At 36.9% G+C, this 20,750-nt stretch overlaps 1 pseudogene across 1 annotated transcript; it reads right to left on the bottom strand.

The window, feature by feature from the left end:
- Positions 1-1,910: 1,910 nt before the first annotated feature.
- On the bottom strand, positions 1,911-18,998 carry LOC309654123 (V-type proton ATPase subunit B, brain isoform-like; annotated as a pseudogene). The gene is made up of 14 exons: positions 18,989-18,998; positions 18,176-18,258; positions 13,780-13,878; positions 12,586-12,679; positions 12,377-12,454; positions 11,767-11,906; positions 11,330-11,431; positions 10,856-10,953; positions 10,083-10,206; positions 8,332-8,482; positions 6,486-6,568; positions 5,104-5,208; positions 4,130-4,259; positions 1,911-2,191 (listed from the first exon to the last, which is right to left on the bottom strand). The product of its transcript is annotated as a V-type proton ATPase subunit B, brain isoform-like (transcript).
- Between the last annotated feature and the right edge of the window lie 1,752 nt (positions 18,999-20,750).

The raw sequence follows: 20,750 nt of genomic DNA, 5'->3' as shown, positions 1-20,750 counted from the left end.
AATCTGTTAAATGACTAAGCAAGACCATACAGTTAGTGGCAGCACCAGAATCAGAACACAGGTCTAACTACTCTTGCTATGACTGAGCCTCTTCCTCTACATCTCCTAAATGTCACTCTGAGTTGAAGAGGGGAAAGAAATGGGAGACCACCGTGATGCCACATCCCTGTGCTTTAACAAGTATGTTTCCTTTATATACTGGACCATCTATTTCAGATTTTATTTGAAGCAAGTTTTGGCTTGCTTCAGTATGTATTTCATTTTCCATTTATTACCCTCTTTCATTCATGGCAGACAGGCTCTAGAGGTCCTGAGAATGTCTGAAACAAAGAATGCTATAAAACACCTTAGTAACTCTCGAAAATGCTAAGTGGACCCTGAATCAAAACTTCAAGTTTCAGAGAACTTACAGCCACTAACGATCTGCAAAACAAACAAATAAACAAACAAACAACCCCACACCCTAGCAACTCTCAACCTTGGATCAAACTATAATATGTTGGAAGAGGTATTACTGAAAAGAGCTTGAAAGGGCAGCCTAAAAGGCAGAGAGTACAGAACATGGGCCATGTCCCTGTAAAGGGGACATGGTTCATAATATTGTGAATCAAGGGGCTGGTTCACAATACTGGTTATGATGTTCAAAACTGTCAATCAAAGAGAGGTGCATTATTATATATTTGCTTGTTGCTATTGCTTTTCTGATTAGAAGATACAGAGTCACTTTAGGTATCTTCCATTTAATTTAATATTTATCTTCATTTTATATCCAGGTCACATTTTCTACATCAAAATATAATCATGCTGACTCCCCCCACCCCCTACACCCTCAGAGAAAAAAAGTGAAGAACTTTACACAACTTGAAAGAAAGATGGAATGCACAGAGAAGTTGCTACTGCACCCAAGTAACAAAGAACACAGAGAGACCAAACAGTAGACATGTCAGAAGTGCACAGAAGACAGCTCAGGGCTCGCAGCAGGAAGGAGGAGGAATTAAAAGACTAAAGCTTTTAAATGCTATCACTTGTGCCACAAGATTACCCTGAAAAGGCAGATAGGTCAGAAAGCAGGACCAAATAGGGGATTTTCCAAAGGCTGCTATCTAACAGAGTTTAAAATATCCATAGATTATATATATATATATATAAAAGATTCCATACACAGAAGAGCTTTCTCTTCCCCACCTTGCCTTTAGCATCCGGTCAACACTTTAGAAACTTAAAACCACTGTTAGCATGTCCGAATGTAGAACCGATATAGGTTTTTTCTTTCTTAAAAAATTGTATCCCAACTCTTTCCAACCAAGAATTCTATTAATTATTTTCATTATGATTCCTCTGCATGGAAACCCAGTAAGGGATCATCAAGACAGGGCATCTCACTACTATCAGATCAATGCCAGTTGGGCAAAAGCTGCATGATTCTGTGTTACTCAGAGGGAGGGAGAACAGTAAGACACAGGAGTTGAAACTTATCCCCACCAAAGAGGAAAAGGAAACTCCTTTTCTAACCTATTCATTAAATAGGAAACAGCAGGTGGACAGGAAAAGCCATCTGCTTAGAGCAGACCCAGAGGCACACCAAAGTCTAAAAACAAGCGCTCAGGAAAGCGTCTTGGCTCGGAGAGGAAGCGTCTTTCAGACCCTATCTTGTCCCTAGTTTGGAGATCAAAGCATTGTAACTTCAGATAGTGATACTCTGGAGGGGGTGGACAGGGAAGGTCTGAGAGACCCAAATAATGAGGACACTAGGCAGCTAACTACACCACTACGTACAAATACACACATCAGTAAGAAAACCTCACCTCCAACCCTCAGCTACTTTAAACAAAGCACTGCAGTTCCAGGTTTTCGGAACAGGGGATATTTTAAAGTCTGCTAGCAGTTTAAAACATTGCAACACTGGCACAATATGTTACCTATTCTTTGTTTTTAATTACAGGGTAACACAGTAAACTCCAACACAAAGGTGGGGATGGGGGAGTGCAAAAGGAATAAAGAAAACAGAACCAGTATTTCACAAGAGCATCAAGCCAGTGATGAAGTAGCAGCTAATGCTTTGCAGAGTCTCGAGGGTAGAATTCGCTCAAGGTGCTCTGAGGGATTCTCTTCAGCATTTCTTTGGGGAAGATTCGGAGCAGTTGCCAGCCAATGTCCAAAGTCTCATAGACAGTGCGGTTTTCGTAAGGACCTTACAAAAAATTGAGATTAGATGAATAAAGGCCAAGTACTTCCAACTTATCAGCGTTATTCAAAATTTATTGTTATGGGTCTAGCACTGTGAGCATGAAGTATAAAAAAGAGATACAAAGCAGTCAGGTCTCCCAGGACTGGATGTGACCAAATGTGGAAATGAGGGTCTAGACAGTAAGTACCCCTGGGAATCAGAGAAAAGGGAGAAAGCCCGCAGGCGAGACGTTGGGCGCGTGCGTGCGTGCGTGTGTGTGTTTAACAACGGGTGGGATCTAAAAACACTCCACGGAATAATGGAAACTAGACCCAGAGTTTTGTCCAGAGAGTAGTGAGAAAAGCAGTTTCCCAGCAACACAGGCTGACCTGAAGGAGGCTAGTACAGATACTTAGAAGGCCTTAAATGCCAATGAAGCACCTGAATAGGTCCACGTGAAAGTTTTCAAACTTGCTATTGCTATTATTATTTTTAATAGCAGAATCATTCTTATCCTGCAAATAAATCTCATTTTTTAACTAAGGAGTTAGAGTGGCTAGAGTTCTGCATTCTTTTCTCGACCAGAATAATTTTTATCTTTTTAAGATATTAAGGTTCTGCATAAATTTTTTTTTTTTTTTTTTTTTTTTAGAAAACCCAACAATCATATGTTCTGGGGATTTTAATGGTACTTAAAAAATGTATCACACAAATAGAAAAGTGCACAAATCCTAAGTGTGCAGCTGATGCATTATTCCAAAATAAACACATCGTTTGTAAGTATCACTGAGGTCAAAAATAGAATTTACCAGCATTAGCAGGGGTGGTAGGGAAGAGACCAAACAAAACAGCTTGAAAGCCCTACACATGCTATGTAATAAAAACCATTATAGACTTTTTAACAGAAGGACAATCAATAAAATTAATACTAAATTTACCCCGGCAATGGCACATAGAGAGTCAGGGAGACTGGTGAAGATTCTCGCACTAACGGCCAAGGATGATGGGACAAAGGTCTGGACTAGGTCTTGGGACACAAAGAGTGGTCAGAGATCAGCAGCTTCAACATCGCCCAGGAACTTGTCAAAATACAGGCTCTCTGGCCCCACCCACACCTACCGAATCACAATCTGCACTTCAACAAGATCCCTGGTAGATTCAAAAGCATATTCAACTTTGAGAAACACTGGCCTAAGTTTTTTTAATAGGAATGAAAAGAGAACAGGATAAGATGTTTCAAAGGAGAACAATGGAAATTAGCAAATATTTGATGACTGGAGAATAAATGAAGAGGGTTAAGAATGCCCAATTCCTGAGCTTGGGCTAACTAGGGTAATGGTCATGCCAGAGGTAGACAGAAATTGAAAAGGGAATTGCTAGGCAGGTGGTCAGTTGGGAAAAGACTTTGGTTCTCACCACGCTGAGCCAGAGAGGATGGTGGCATAAACACAGGCTTCCTAGCTGGAGATGAGGGATTAGAGCTTCAGAAAGAGGGTCAAGGCTCATACATAGCAAGTTAGTCATCAGCATAGGGGGAAAAAGCACAGAAAGAACAGGTAATTAAGCCTTTGGGAACATTAACAATTAAGAAGCAGGAAGATAAGAAATCAGGAGGATGAAAACAGAGGGACTGGGAAAGTCCAAAACCCCCAAAGCCAGAGGAGAGCATTGCAGAGAGGTTAAGAGCGAGGAGAAGTGGCAATGGAGGTAGGAGAGCAGAAGGCCGGTTGTAAGGAAGATAAAAAATAAGACAGGAGCTAAATAAATGGATAAAGAAATTGAAGGTAGAGGGGAAGGAACCAGAGGGCTAAGAACGAAGACATGGCAGGCGGCTGGAAGAACCTCTTCTCTAATCAGAAGGAAAATTGTATGGAGACCAATGTAAATTCTCTCAGACTAGGAAAGAAGTCCTCAAAACTACATATGATGCTGTTTCTATTCATAGGAAAATAGTAATCTTACCCTGAGCAATGAAGTTCCTCCCAAACTTCTGCAGAAATTCCAAGTAAAGCACATCATCTGAGGTAAGGGCTTCTTCTCCAACTACGGCTTTCATGGCCTGCACATCCTTACCAATAGCATAGCATGCATACTAAAGAGAAAAAAGGTTTACATGAACCTTTATAAATGGTAACGGTACTCTGGGCATTGTAAGTGTATTGCTGTAGCTATCTTCACAGTATTTCACATTATTTCCAAACATAATTCACATATGCAAGTATTGGAAAGACTTTATTATACAGCAGTCTCACTAAGGAAGGAGTCTTCAGGCATGCAATACATAGACATTACTAACACTCTACAAAAAATACACTCCCTCAATATATCAATGAGCTTCCATTTTGTAGAGCATTTAAAAATCACAACTTACACAATAGGAGAAATCCATCTCTAAATTCTATTCAAAAAAAAAATATCTGTGTTATCAGTAGGTTTATTTATCATTTCTACTTTAAGGTCAAATGTATTTTTCTTTAATTATGCTTGGTATACAATCTCAGGACTATAGAAACCAAGGATTTCATAGAATATACACAGCTGTATCCCTTAGCGTTCTGGTGATTGCCTAATATGTTAAACAAAAAATTAGTTAGAATAGTCTTTCAGAAATACTCTATAATAAAGGTTACTAATAAAAACAAAATCGTCTTATGCCTTTTTTATTTAAAAACTACCTCATACAGCATTAGAGGTGGGTTTCAAGCATGTGATCTTTAATCTTTGTCATGAGCAGTTATCCTTATGAAAAAGACTGTTTGGCTCTAATGAATGTTTCTGTATTCCAGTATTCTATATTATATATTCTATATTAAAATTCTACTTTGATGGGGGGAGAAGAAAAGTGATATGGAAGAAAGACAAGAGGTATAAGACAGCAGCATGAACTGAGAAAGTATTCATTTCTTTAAACACAATCCTGGAGAAAACATACGTACCAGCTGGTTAGATACATCGGCGTGATCCTTTCTGGTCATACCTTCTCCAGTAGCAGACTTCATTCACTGAGACAACGAGGGCAGCACATTAATAGGCGGGTAAATCTTGGGTAAAAGGGGAAGGGGGAAAATATTATATTTAAGTACAAAATTCAAGCTTTACTGGTAGTAAAGGAGGATTTTGAAACTCATTTTTATTGCTTAAATTGCATAAAACTGCTACATTTGTTTCCTAGGTGATTCCTAATATCTCTTCCTGGTAAGAAAAGGAAGTAAGAAACATTTTACAGGTTAAGAGTTCTTTTTGAGAATCAAATCCAAAAAGTAAAATCTACAAAACAGTACAAGAGTCTATTAAAAAACTGAATTTTCAACATCTGCCTACAATAGCAAATCCAAATGGTCTTCTGAACTCTGACTCATAAAATCACACATAAAAAGATTAACAATAATTTCACCTAAAAGCTGGTATCAGAAGCTGGCATCTACTAAAGAACCGATAAAAAATCTGTTTTTGATTATTCAGTCATAAAAAAGAATGAAATCTTGCTGTTTGCAACATCATGGATGGACCTTTAGGGCACTATGCTAAGTGAAATAAGCCAGACAGAAAAAGATAAATACCATATAATCTCACATATATGGGACCTTAAAAAACAAACAAAAAAATGTCAAGCTCACGGATAGAGAACAGACTGGTGGCTGCCTGAGGCAGGGGATGAGTGAGCCAAATGGGTGAGGGAGGTTAAAAGGTACAAACTTCCAGTTATCAAATGAGTAAGTCATGGGGATGGAACTTTCACAGCATGGTGACTATGTACGTTAATAATACTGTATTGCATACTTAAAGGTAGCTAGAAGAGTGGCTCTTCAAAATTCTCATCACAAGAAAAAAAGTGTTGTAACTATGTGAGGTGGTGGATGTTAAGTGGACTTATTGTGGTGATCACTCTGCAACATATACAAACATCAAATCATGACATTGTACACCTGCGACCAATGTAATGTTACGTCAATTATACCTCAATTAAAAACATTTTAACAATAAAAGACAAAGAAGAAACTCTGAAAAATCTGTTCTTGTATTAATAACAAAAGTGGTAGATTATTCCGTTATGGAACAGAAGACCCAAAAAAGTTCTTTGAACAACTCACTCCATTTTAAGGCATAATAAAGAAAGTGGAAATTTAATTCTTAATTCTGGCACTCTTTTCCACACCAGGATTTTAGTATTACAGAAATGACAATTTTATAGCCATATTAAAAACAATTCAATTTGATATTTTCTAAATAAATAATTCCTAAGAGTAAAGTCAGAGTCACTAAAGAATAACTGAAGAATAGATCTGTAGGCTTAGAGCATCATTCAACTCTCAAATACCTGTCTGTTGTGTAGCTGTCTGTCCACATAGATCTGCCCCTCTGTAATATATCCAGTCAAGTCAGGGATGGGGTGAGTGATATCTACCAGAGAAAGACACCTGATGTTAGTTAAAGTGTCCATCTCATATAAACAAAACCACAGGAAGTCAATCTGCACTACTTAAAACAGTGCTATAGAAAATAGTTTCCTGTGATGATGGAAAAGTGCTTTATCTGTGCTGTCCAATATGGCAGCCACTGGTCAAATGTGGCTACTGAACATGTGAAATGTGGCTAATGTGACTGAAAAACTTTATTTCAAGCTTTATCTGATTTTAATAAACTTTAGAACTTAAACAGCCAAATGTGGCTAGAGGTTACCGTATTGGCCAGTCTCACTTATTTGGTTGCAGCACAGTTAGACATGTGTTGGCACAAGTTAAATTAGCTATCTTCATAAAAAGTACTATTTCTCCTAGTTATGCTCTCTCTCCCCCAAATATAAAGTTCCATTTTAAACACAAAGTTCATTTGGAGAGATTTGCCAATTTGATGTACACTGAGAGAACATTCTCAGTCCATAAGCTATCCCAGAGGGATACACAACATTTCAACATGGAAAATACGGAGAGGCTCAACAAGTTAAGCAACACTACACAGGCAGCACCACGCAGGTCCTACAGAGCAAGACATCTCTAAGTCTGTTAAATTACAGAGAGTAATTTTGTAGCTACTTCCTTGGAACAAATCATTTTCATATCAGAGGTAGTATTCAGACTGCCTGGGTTTTTTTGTTTTGTTTTTTTTTTAATTTATTAATTTATTTACTTTTGGCTGTGTTGGGTCTTCGTTGCTGCGCAACGGCTTTCACTTGTTGCGGTGAGCGGGCTTCTCGTGGTGGCTTCTCTTGTTGTGGAGCACAGGCTCTAGGCATGCGGGCTTCAGTAGTTGTGGCGCACGGGCTCAGTAGTTGTGGCACACAGGCTTAGTTGCTCTGCAGCATGTGGGATCTTCCCGGACCAGGGCTGGAACCCGTGTCCCCTGCATTGGCAGGCGGATTCTTAACCACTGTGCCACCAGGGAAGCCCCTGCCTGGGTTCTAAAGCCGCCACTTCCTAACTGTGACACTGTACCTCCCTGTGCCTCACACGAGAGCATCTAAAAAGTCGCTATGAAGATCAAATGAGTCAAAACTTACAAAACACTTAGAACAGTGCTCAGTTATAATGAGTTATTACTGTTTCTGAAAATAGTTTGAAAAAGTGTTTTTAAAAGACTGAGATAAAGACAAAAAGACACTAACATAAGGGGAATGCTGCAAGTCTCACCCGGGAACTGCTGGGCATACCTCCAGGCAGGCACTGCACTGTGCACTTACACACACATGATAAAACCAAGTAATTTTTAGCAAGTCTTTGATGATCGTTCTATCTCTAGAGTCTCGTGGCATTTACCATTTGTGCTCCGTATCTGGCACTTTGGCTACCTTAAATTACTGATGCACAGACATTTAAAAAATATCCAACTAGAATGAGAGGCTTACATTAAGTAGAGCCCATACATTTTTTTTAAAAATTCGTTTCTTTCATCTAGACCAGTGTCCTGCAAATAGTAGACACTAAATACTAGCTAATAAATAAAAATTAAAAATTAAAATTACAAGAAAATTTTTCTACAAAAGAATAATAATTATGGGTAGTTTTGAAATGAAAAATTTTATTAGAAACAAATCACTAGGTAAGGTAAACTTCTGGAGGATAAACTCTCAAAAGAATTTCAACTCAAAAAGATAGATGGTCTTCTCTCTTCAAATCAAAGTCCTTACAACGATTAGGGATGCTATAATCCAAAGACCCAAAATTTACCATCGTTAGGCATGGTGAGAATAGGAATTTGAGTAATAGAGCCATTTCTACCTTCCACTCTACCAGCGCGTTCATATAGTGTGGCTAAATCTGTATACATGTAACCTGGGAAACCTCGTCGACCAGGAACCTCTTCCCTGGCTGCTGAAACCTGACAGTGAGTCAAGGAGAACTGTATCACATACCAGAAAATGAAAATTAAAGCTTGGTTAGAAAACATTTGTTTGAACATGCCAAATTACAAAGTTGGAAATATCATCTTATTCGTTTTAAATATCACCTCTAGAAACGATTTAGAAAAATCTAGCGACATAAATTCAGATTATTCTGCAACAAAAATGTTGACAATTGGGGACCAGAAGTTTTTTTGCTAAAATCATACTGCCATAACACAAATCTTCAAGTAGCTGGCTAGAAGAAAATCTGCTTGCAATTTTATAAATCAAAGGTAGTACATTTTAAAACTAAGAGAACAGTCTCAGTTCACAAGGTTTCCTTCATGTTATGGATCTTGCCAGATTTACATAAGCTAATCCTGTAAAGATCAAAAGGGAAGGAAATACATATATCAGAAATCATCTGATGCACTTTACATACATTATTTAATTTAATCCTCACAACAACCCTATGAGGAAGTTAATGTTATTAACCCCAACTTACAACCGCAATCAAGGGCCAGATGATTTCCCTGGATCACCGCACAAGACAAGAATAGTAATAAATGGTCTTTCTCTTAGAGACATGCACACTAGAATATATGCATACATTTTAATCTACAGCCGACAAGAACTGTGAGTCATTAAGCCCAACTTCTAACCGCTACTTTGGTTCCTCCAAGAGTATGCTCCAGCAGTGCTACTCAAAGCGTGGCCTGCCTGCAGACCAGCTTTTATCAATGTGAAAGGAGATAATGCAGAAAGCAAGATAAACATATAGAAAACTTTAGTGGCAATTTGATAGAATAATTGTCTGTCGAATCTAATAATACTAATAAAAGGGTTTGTAAATTGTTTTTTTTTTAATTTTCACTTTTCTAATACTTATTTTTACTGCCTTTTAGAAAAGTATCTGTGATGGATGGGAGAAAAGAAGTCCTTCGATGAAAAAGCACTGTAGCCGAGTGAGATATGATGATGGATCTTAGGGAATCTTAAGCTAGATATTTATAAAGCCTGTCTCTTCAAAAGTCTTCTTCCCTTTTTTGCACACTTAAAAGAGCAAGTCACGCAAAATTTCAGTAACTTGCATTAGAACAAACACCCCACACTTCTGGATGGTAACTGCTAGAATCTTATATTGTTTCTAAATAATCACTGAGTTTTCTAAAGGAAAAAAAAGTTCTGAAGAGGGTTCTGCCACAGTATAGTCTTTACTTATGTAAATAAATAAAAACTTACATCATTAAAAATGGAATTCTTGAAAAGGGCTAAAAACTGACAGTCTGGACAGAGACAGAACTACCTGGGAGAGTAACTGATTAAATAGCTTGCATCATTTACTCTCTCTAAGAATCCAGTCTTAACCAATGGAGACAGTGAGAGTATGATAAATAGGCTAATAATTTAAATCTCGTCCTCTAATCATTTCAACTAGGTTGACAAAAGTAATATTTTCTTTTCTGATTAATTAAGGTATTCTACTAATATATGAGCAATGCATTTTAAAAAACATGATTTAAAAAAAAATGAAAACTTGCAGAGGGACAAGATAACCCTGACAAGATAATCCATTTTAATTAAGAAAAAAATTACCTCTCGAAGTGCTTCAGCATAAGGACTCATGTCTGTTAGGATAACCAATACATGTTTCTCACACTGATAGGCCAGGGAGTCGGCCGTGGTTAGAGCCAAGCGAGGAGTGATAATTCGCTCAATACTGAAATGAAACATTAAGTCCTACGTCACTCAAACAAAAAGGCCAAAAAAACCACAAAATGATTCCAGAAATAATAGTACAGTCTCCCTTTTAAAGTTTCACATAAATTGAGGAAGGTTAAGCAATTATTACTTTAAAAGTTCTTAAGTAAGGCAGAGTTCTTTTATGCATTTACATAATAAGAATTACTTAGTGCTACACAGCTAAATTGATTTATTTGATAAATGCCCCATAATTTCTCAGAACTATATAGTTCTCAAAACTGAGCAAGAAAGGAAGAGAGAGAGAAGGAGAAAGGGATGAAAGAAGTAGGGGCCAGATTTTGCAGGTAAGAGGAAAAGGTCATTTATTGAGTATGGACTGTGTGCTAGGTAACGTACACTATTATCTCATTTCATATGCACAACAACTCTGTGAGACAAGTATTATTTATCACATTTTATGAAAGAAGACACTGAGCTTCACAGCCTAAGTGACTTACCCAAAACCAAATAACTTGCAAGAAGCAGAGCTGGAATTTAAATACGGTTATCTCATACCTAGGCCTGTGCAGCTTTCACTCTAATGTTCTACCTCCTTAGTGTAAGGTGACATTTTTGACCAGAAGGCTGCATGAATAGGGGGAAAACAGCTCTATTTGTTTACTTACGTTGGGTCTTTAGCCAAGTTCAAAAAGAGGCAGACGTTGTCCATTGAGCCATTTTCTTCAAAGTCAGGTTTGAAGAACTGGGCAGTTTCCATGTTTACCTAAATGGCAATGACTTCATCAGTGCTGGGAGAAGAAAAATTCTCAATATTTCTTTCTTTCTTTCCCCCCCCCCAATATTTATTTCTGATGAAGGCCAAGCTATAGATCTGCACTGCTCCTTCTTTTAAAGGTTCAAGTACCCCCAAAACGTTCACAAAAGCCAACAGAGTAAACAGCTTGCTTTGGGCACAAAGGGAATTATTTTTACATTCCACAGTCAAATGCTAAATACTAATCCATGGTTTGCCCAAAATGCCAACTTGCAACTTCTCTGCCTAGAGATAAATCGAATAATATATGTGTAGTTTTCTACATTGTTCTAAGAACACAAGCACTTTTACATTTCATACTAAAACAGAAAAAGATAATACTTACACCCATAGCAGCAAATACAATCGCAAAATTTTCCTCACTGTAGTCCACTACATCTTTGGATTTTTTTACCAAACCAGCCTGGCGACAGATTTGAGCTGCAATCTGATGAGGAGTACAAAAGAACCAAGTTAAAATCTAAAATAATAGTTCTACAACAAAATAACTTTTACCCTAAACTTTGGGGAACTGTAATCATGAATGAAACTGGGTTGTCTTAAAGGGCTTTACCCAATGAAACTATTTTGTAATTTTTGCAGATTCCTAAGAGTAAGCAAGAAGTCAGATATGTGTAGATAAAGAGTCAATGTAATTGGATTATATAAACAGTAACATTGGGCATTTACCTTGAAAATCCTATATTTGGTTTCTCACTAAGAGTGAAGCACTCGGAAATTCTTTCTCCTTAAATTTCATACCAAACAGATTCTAGGTCTCACCGCATTGTGCGGTAAGCCAGCAGCAGAGAAGATAGGAATTTTCTGCCCCCTAGCAATACTGTTCATGCCATCTATGGCCGAAATGCCGGTCTGAATCATCTCCTCTGGATAGATCCGACACTGAGGATTGATTGGCTGGCCTAATGCATTTCCAAAAGGGAAAATTTTAATATGTCTCTACATTAAGACTACAACCATATAAAGCATATAAAGCATTTCTTTCTACTCTTAAAAAATCAGTTATTTTTGAAATCTGAAACTGTTTAAATATTCTTTTCCATTAATCTTTTGTAGATTCACAAATTATATGGTAGTAAAGTGAAATGTAATGTATAGCAAATAAGAGAGGAATCCTAATTTCAAAGCCAGTATGGCTTTTACATCTCAGATATATCCTGGTGATATTTTACAATAAATAAAATATAAAAATTTAAGATAACCTCAAGGAAAAATAAATTTATTAAATAATAAACAAAACATAATTAATCAAACATGGAGTATGTTGGTTATCTACTTAAAGTATCCTAAAAATCACCCTTTCTCTGACAAAGGTATAAGATAGGTAGATGCTATTTTCCCCAAAACACAGAAACCCATTTTCTCTCCCTACCCATGATATCAAGGAAGTCTTCAGCCAGTACAACAGGACCTCTGTCGATGGGTTTTCCTGAGCCACTGAATACCCGACCTGGTAAACAGTAACGAGACAGTACAGAGTGGACAATGACTCAAATCTTCACAATCTTTAAAAAGACTTCCTGCAAAGACGTTAAAAAGGAAGCAGATCTCTGCTCAGCATGAATAATAATATCCGTTTACCAAGCATATCCTCAGACACTGGCGTTCGGAGAATATCCCCAGTAAACTCACAGGATGTCTTCTTGGCATCTATACCTGAAGTCCCTTCAAATACCTATCAAGAGAGAAAAGTAAACAGAAGGGTAAAGGAAATTTAGATCATAAGCGCTTAAGATTTATTTGTCAGCCCTTATAAAGTAAAATACATCAACGTATATACTACTTGTAGCCTCATGACTGAAGACGTGTTCATGGTGGACGACGAACCAAACTGTCAACCTCTGACCCAGAGTCATGCCTGCAGCCAAATCCATCAAGCAAGCTAAGAATGGTTTTTACATTTTTAAAGGGTTGTTTTTTAAAAAAAAGGAAAAGAAAGCATAAGAACATGCATCAGAGACCTTAGGCACAACCCTCACAAAGTCTAAAAAATTTACTATCTGGCCCCTTACAGAAATTCTGCTGACCTCTGCTCTAGATTACTTTTTAGGGCAATATGTTATTTGAGAAAACTGGCACTTCCTATAATCAGTAACATTAAAAACTAGGAATTATCAGAGACAATTTAAAGGAGTAGACTCAGATCTCATTTTGGTTTCAGCCCATAAGCTCTGAATTCTACTTTTCATCTCTCCCCTTCTATGTGACTGTTTCATTTTATCCATTAAAAAAATTTTTTTAAAAAGCCATCTTACCAGTGGAGCTATTGGGCTAGAATGGATATTGGTGGCTGGCATTTAGCAAGAAAACATGAAAAAATACTTTTCTTCTCTCACAGCCAGTAAACAGTCGGGTCCCTGGCTTAAGATTTTTCACCTTCATGATGGTGCAAAAGCAATACACATCTGGTAGAAACCGTACTTCAGAAAAATCACATGAGAAAAAAAAAAATCACATGAGATATTTAACATTTTATTATAAAATAGGCTTTGTGTTATATGGTTTTGTGCCATCGTATGCTAATATAAGTGTTCTGGGCACCTTTAATGTAAGCTAAGCTAAGCTATGATGTTCGGTAGTTTCTGTGTACTAAATGCATTTTCAACTTACGATATTTTCAGCTTATGATGGGTTTATCAAGATGTCACCCCACCTATAAGTTGATGAAGATCTGTATACTTATGTGATAATTACTAAAAAGGACTATTGGTGTTTCTTATGTTTGTTGTGATCAGAAAAACGTTCAACTGGCCAGGTTTTGAAAGCGATGCTTACCTGAACCACTGCTTTGGAACCACTAACTTCTAGAACTTGCCCACTCCTCTTCGTGCCATCAGGTAGTGTTAAGTGCACAATCTCAGCATATCTGGGAAACTAAATAGGAAAAAAATAAAGGCTCAATAACCAACATTTTAAAAGCTCCTCAAAATACTCTATATGCTCTCTGTCTTTCACAGCACGTATGCACATGCAGACCCCACACCTCCCCGAAGCATACAGGTATACATCCGGAGTTTAGAATATCCTCAGGTAGTGTAAGTCCTTAGAACACTGATCACTGGCACATATACTGGCAAACACAGCATAAGGTACAGAGAGAAGGATCTTAAATCTATGAAACCACGGCAATTAAATTCTTTCCTTCTGTGTGTATGTTTTTAAGCTTTGAGACTACAGAAAGTTAAAAAACTATGTTCCCACTACTCAGAAATGATGTTTTCTTCTGGGCTGTGTAGTCATCTTGTGCCTTGGGAGGACAGGAATAAAATGCAACTGAACAATAAAATAATTACTATTATAATAAATAATGCTAATATTCCCTCCTCAATCTAATTCTCCTAACCAGAAATGTATTCCTCTAATCCATTTTTAATATTTTAAATTGCATGTTTCCAAAAATATACTGTAGTGTTTCACTTACCTAAATGGCAACATACTAAATGTATCATCCTGCAACTCGTTTTTTTCCCACTTCACCGTATGTTTTGGATCTGTCATAGTCATATTTACCTTATTTGATTAACAGAATCTTTTGAAAAATGCATCACTACGTTGTGTGATGTGAAGGAAAACATCTGCCAATGCATCTGTGAATCAACACTGACCGTAGGACACTTGATTCTGGAGATGCTAATATGAATAAATGGGCACCTAGAACCAATGTTAGAACAGATATAGCTAAAATAAAATCAAGTGACACTACATTTTATTCAGCTGTTCTACCACTGGTGTTCAAGGCTGTTCCAAATTTAAACTACTACAAACATGCTGCAATGAACATTCTCACATGTGGGCCCAAGTTTCCCTAAGGTAGCTGGTTCCGTAGTGGTGGGCTATAGGCTGTGTCCATTGTTATGTGAAATTACTCTGCAAAGGAACCTTTTACTTTACAAACTCCCTAGTAGGATAGGAAAGTATCTTTTCCCTACATCTTTGCCAATCTTACATTATTAAACTTTAATTTTTACCATTTTGATAAAATAAAAAATAGTATCTTTCAATTTGCATTTTCCTGATTCTACTAATATTGAGCATCTTTTCATGTTTACTGACAATTCAGACTTCATTTCCTATAATGGCCTTATTAATAATATCTTTTCCTCGCTTTTCAACTACATCTGCTTCTTCTTATTTACTTTTAGGTAAGTTTCATAGATTCTGGATATCAATCCTTTTGTGAACATCTGCTCCCAGTCTTCCTTGTCTTTTAATTTTGTTTATGGTATCCTATCATACAGAAGTTTTTGCAATAAAATGACTTGTTTTCCTTTATGATTTGTGTCTTTTGTGTAGGAAAACCTTCCAATCTGAAGTCATAAAAATGGCCTTCTATACTGTCTTCTAATAGGTTTTTCATGTTTTGGTCTTTAATCCATCTGGATTTATTTTTGGTATGTAATTTTATTTTTCTCATTTTTATCTTTATTTTTCATACAGGAAGCCAAATACCCCAACAATATTTACGGAGTAGCACAAATGTAATTTGTGCTACAAGTAGCACGACTTGTAATGTAGCCTTTATCATTTACCAAGTCAAATTCTCAGGTGTGAGGAGAGTTGGTTTTAAGAATTTTAACTTTGCTCCACTGAACTATCTGCTTACTCCCTCACCAAATCTTTATTCTTACTGTATTTCTAACTGATTTTGTTACCTGGAGAGAATCAACATCTTTTCTATTCTGAGTCTTTCCATTCATGAATGTGGAATCTCCAGTTATTTGAAGTCTTCTTTTATGTCTTTCAACAAAGTTTCACAGTTTTTTGTAAAAAGTTCCTAATTATTCTAGTAGTTACTTCTGGCATACAAAACACTACTGATTTCTATAGACATCCTCTGTATCCGGCAACACTGTTTTACACCATTGTTTCTAATAGTTTGTCCACTGAATGACTTGTGTTTTCTGTTTAGTTAATCATACCGCCGAGAAATGCTGACAGCTGTGCCTCTTCCTTGTGATCCCTTCTCCGCACAGCACTGATCAGGGGCCAAGCGCAGAGACAGAACACAGACGGACAGCGGTGCTGACAACAGCGGTCCTCACCTTGGTCCTGATTTAAATGGGAAGGTTGCTAGAGGCTCTCCTTAAGTACGCTGTTTGCTGTAGGTTATGGTGGATATCCTTAAAGAGGTTTTAAACGTTTGTTCTAGCCCTTATTTCTAAGACCACCTTCTTCTTTTGTTTTGTTTTGTTTTTTAGAAACAAGTAATTTTATCAGGTACATACTCCGTATTTACTGAGAAGAGCATAAGCTTTTCTAGCTTAATCTATGAATGACCTGAATTATACTGACATTTGCTAATATCAGATCATCTTTGTATTACTGGGATAAATTCTACTTTGTCATAATTCTGTTGAGTTTTTAAAGTGTATTTTTGCTAATATCCAATACATGAGAACATTTTTATTAAGAATTTTGGAATCTGTGCTTGTAAATGAGACTAGCTACATTGTTTCTTTTCTGATACTAGCCTTTGTCTGGTTTGGGAATCAAAGATGTGCTACCTTCAGAAAATGAGTTGGACAGCAGTCTCCATCATCATCTATTCTGATACAATTTGTATAAAATTATCTATTCCTTGATCCTATGTGTATGTTTTAAGTTAAAAACAGGAGCCAAAAACTAAAAACAAACAAAAAACACTCTAAATCTGGTGGTATAAAGCCATTCTTACAACTACATAAACTTTATTTACCAGTTTTTCCTCAGCTGGAGTTATACCCCAAACAAACATTCAATAAAACTTTTTCAGCTTTCTTAAAATTACTTCCCCCAAGATGTTTTCTAAGTCCTTCCCATTATTGACTCTCATAGCATCCTGCACTCACCCTTCATAGCACTTACCAATTAGACACTTACGTATTTGTATTGTGTATTTTTGGTGCTGAGTTCAGCGCTTAACATAGTTGAAGCATGAATATTTTTAACTGTTTTTGAAAATATATTTACTAATATAAAAGCTCCATATTTTTAAAATATGAGTCAACAATTTTATCCAATAAAAAGTATATAAAAAAGAAGAAATAAAGGACAAAAAAGCAAATAATGCTTTCAATACTTCCCCCCAAAATAAAAGTGTATGCTTCATCCTTTCACAAAATATTAACGGGCTCCTGCCTAAACCCTGTACAACTTGTATACTGAGGCTTTGAATCAAACTGCAGACTAGTATGAAACTGTGGCCAGGAGTAAGCTATATGCTTAATCTTGCAATTAATTTGTATAGGTACCTTGTCATGCACAAAAATATCTTAGAGATAAAGCTGAAGAGACAGTGCACTTTGCCCTTTCCTTTAAGAAATGGTTTTCATTTTATTTTCTGCTTCCAGAGGGGCCACATGCCAAACATACTTCTGCCATTACTTCTCTCCACAAACTCATAACTGTGTACCTTTCCCCCTCATCCACTCCCAACAACAACCAATGCAGAATTACTGTTCTACAGAGCATATTATACAAATTATCTCCTCTGAAGATATTTTAATCACTGAACTCAGGCAGGCGGCTTCACCCAGGGTGAAGTCTATTCAATTATAGACTATATTCTATGCCTCTTTTTCTAAGATAATTCTTATGTATAGGTGTGGCTAAAAAAAAACCCATGTAACTAAAGAGTCTTTCAACAAACTGAATAAGTAAAAACTATTCTCTGCTTTATGGTTTTAGTCACTGTTGAGATAATCTGTTGTTTATTCATTACTTGAATACCAGTGTCAGGCCCTGAAAGACAAAAGTAACATTGTTTACTCACTCAAAGACCTTAAAATTTAGTAGAGAAGACAAAAATGTAACAAGTAGTTAGAACACACAGTAGTCTATGACAAGAGCCACAAGATACAGTATATCTAAATAATATCCTACAAGTCATAAAACACACAAATATTACTGTTGTTTTCCTAATAAACCTGTGAGGTATGATTAACAAACAAATAAAATTTTAAATTTTACAGACAAGGGACTCAAAGCCACAAACAGAATCCACAACAGATCCAGTACTAGAATCCCATCTTCTGACTTCGGACCTAAAATTCTTGTCTCCATATAGCACTGACATTCCGACCAAGGAATGGCTTAAAAGAATCATAACAAAAAACTTAAAGTGTACTAAACAGTACTTAATACTATGCTTTTAACTTCTTAAATGGTTAGACGATAATGATAGTGGTATTACCTTAACATGATCTAAGATCACTAGTGGACCATTAACTCCCGATACTGTCTTGTATGCTGGAAAGAAACACAAAAAAGTCAGTTCTTGTCAAACAGGACAACAGTCGAAATGACCTCTCTGGTACTACCAAAAAGAACCTCTCTCTACTTTATCGTATCTATTATTATATGGAACACTCAAAAAGTATGAAATTTTTCATTGAATTGATAAAATATGCCTGCATCTGTACAACTTCTCATAATCCCCTTCATCAAACCAAAAACATGTTTAATTCTTACTATAAGTCACATTGTTTCAAGGACCCAGAATACAAAAACAAAGGTAAAGAGGGAGAGTTCCCACAAGAGTTCACAATTTTATATGGAGAAGGGGGCGGTAAGGGCTCTACCAGAGGTGTGCTGAGGGTCTGTGGGAGCACAGGAAAGACCCTGCAATGGTTCTCACTTAGAAGAGAAAAGAAAAAGCTTTACAGAAAAGGTAGCACTTAGCAAAGTAGATAGAGAAGGAGAAGGGAATCCTTAACTTTAAGCAGAAGTGACAAAACTCACAAAAGAAATCTGACAAAATGTAGTCTGTTAAGATAAAATGCCATGATTAAATAGTATCATAAAAACTATGAAAAAAAAAGGAGTTTATGAAGGGGGATGGAATGAAAGGTCAGAGATCATATAAGTATCCTTTAAAAAAAAAAAAAGTCAAACGTTACTGTCATTGTAGAAGCTTTTATTTTCTACTGCAAATTATGCCCTAGCAACAAACTACCCAAATCTCTCATTTTAGAAAGGAGGTAGCTGTCATTGAATTGTATCACACCTACATACATGCCGAATATAATGAATGGTAATCAGGTATAAATCAGAACAGTCAGGAAAGCAATTCTAACAATGTCAGAATTAACTAAATTTCATGATCAGAAAAGCTGAAAAAACAAATGAAGTGTTTACAAGACCTAAAATAATGTATAAGAAGCTGTCAACCAACTGGGAATTTTTCACTTGCTTGATTTCTTATGATGTCTTAGACAGAAATTTCTGGCATGAATGTAGACTCCCAAGAATGAGGAAACCATTTAATAACCAGTCTTCAGAATAAACCGGGTTTCAGAATTTAAAAACATAACTTCTTTAGCCAGGAAGCAAGTGCCCTGGTAGAAACACTGAGACAGGGCAGGCGAGCACTGTCACGAACCCTAGTCTTTCATACTGAGGACCTTTAAATCCTCACACTAAATATTTGCTTGAAGACATTTGTAATTGTAATGATCAACAGAGGCTCCTAATTACTTCTTTTTTTTTCAACCTTAGATAAAAAGCAAGTCACAAATTTTAAATGTTAAGTTACTTAAATGGATGGCAATGTAAACAAGTTAATCATGCCTCCAAGATTATTAGAAATATCCCAGTTGTTGGGGCTTCCCTGGTGGCGCAGTGGTTGAGAATCTGCCTGCTAATGCAGGGGACACAGGTTCGAGCCCTGGTCTGGGAAGATCCCACATGCCGCGGAGCAACTAGGCCCGTGAGCCACAACTACTGAGGCTGCACGTCTGGAGCCTGTGCTCCGCAACAAGAGAGGCCACGACAGTGAGAGGCCCACGCACCGTGATGAAGAGGGGCCCCGGCTCGCCGCAACTAGAATAAGCCCTCGCACAGAAACGAAGACCCAACACAGCCCAAAAAATAAATAATTAATTAATTACAAATAAATATCCCAGTTGTCATATATTCTGCTACTTTTATGTTAATCCTCCCCATTGTTTTAAAATAATCTAATACTCTTAAAAATAAGTCCTACCCCTAAAACAATTTCTTCATTGTTCTCTTTTATTTTATTTTTATTTTTGGCCTCGCCACACGGTTTGCAGGATCTCAGCTTCCCGACTGGGGATTAAACCCACGCCATGGCAGTGAAAGGGCCAGGCGAGTCCTAACCACTGGACCTCCAGGGAATTCCCTCATTGTTCTCATTTTTAAATAATCCAAATATTTTTTCAATTACTTTCTAAAATTGCTATGTGGATATGCAAAGTGAACTACATTAGAAACATGTTTTCTTTAATTTTTGCCACTTTGATTACTATGTGTCTCGGCATGTTTCTCCTTGGGTTTATCCTGTATGGGACTCTCTGCGCTTCCTGGACTTGGGTGGCTATTTCCTTTCCCATGTTAGGGAAGTTTTCAACTATAATCTCTTCAAATATCTTCTCTGGTCCTTCCTCTCTCTCTTCTCCTTCTGGGACCCCTATAATGTGAATGTTGTTGCATTTAACGTTGTCCCAGAGGTCTCTTAGGCTGTCTTCATTTCTTTCCATTCTTTTTTCTTTAGTCTGTTCCGCAGCAGTGAATTCCACCATTCTGTCTTCCAGGTCACTTATCCGTTCTTCTGCCTCAGTTATTCTGCTACTGATTCCTTCTAGTGTAGTTTTCATTTCAGTTATTGTATCGGTCATCTCTGTTTGTTTGTTCTTTAATTCTTCTCGGTCTTTGTTAATCATTTCTTGCATCTTCTCAATCTTTGCCTCCATTCTTATTCCGAGGTCCTGGATCATCTTCACTATCATTATTCTGAATTCTTTTTC

The sequence above is a fragment of the Balaenoptera physalus genome, assembly GCF_965194825.1.
Source record: "Balaenoptera physalus genome assembly, contig: HAP1_SCAFFOLD_2057, whole genome shotgun sequence".
NCBI lineage: Eukaryota > Metazoa > Chordata > Mammalia > Artiodactyla > Balaenopteridae > Balaenoptera > Balaenoptera physalus.
The sequence above is the reverse complement of the archived record's forward strand: the minus strand, read 5'-3'. Positions and strand labels throughout refer to the sequence as shown.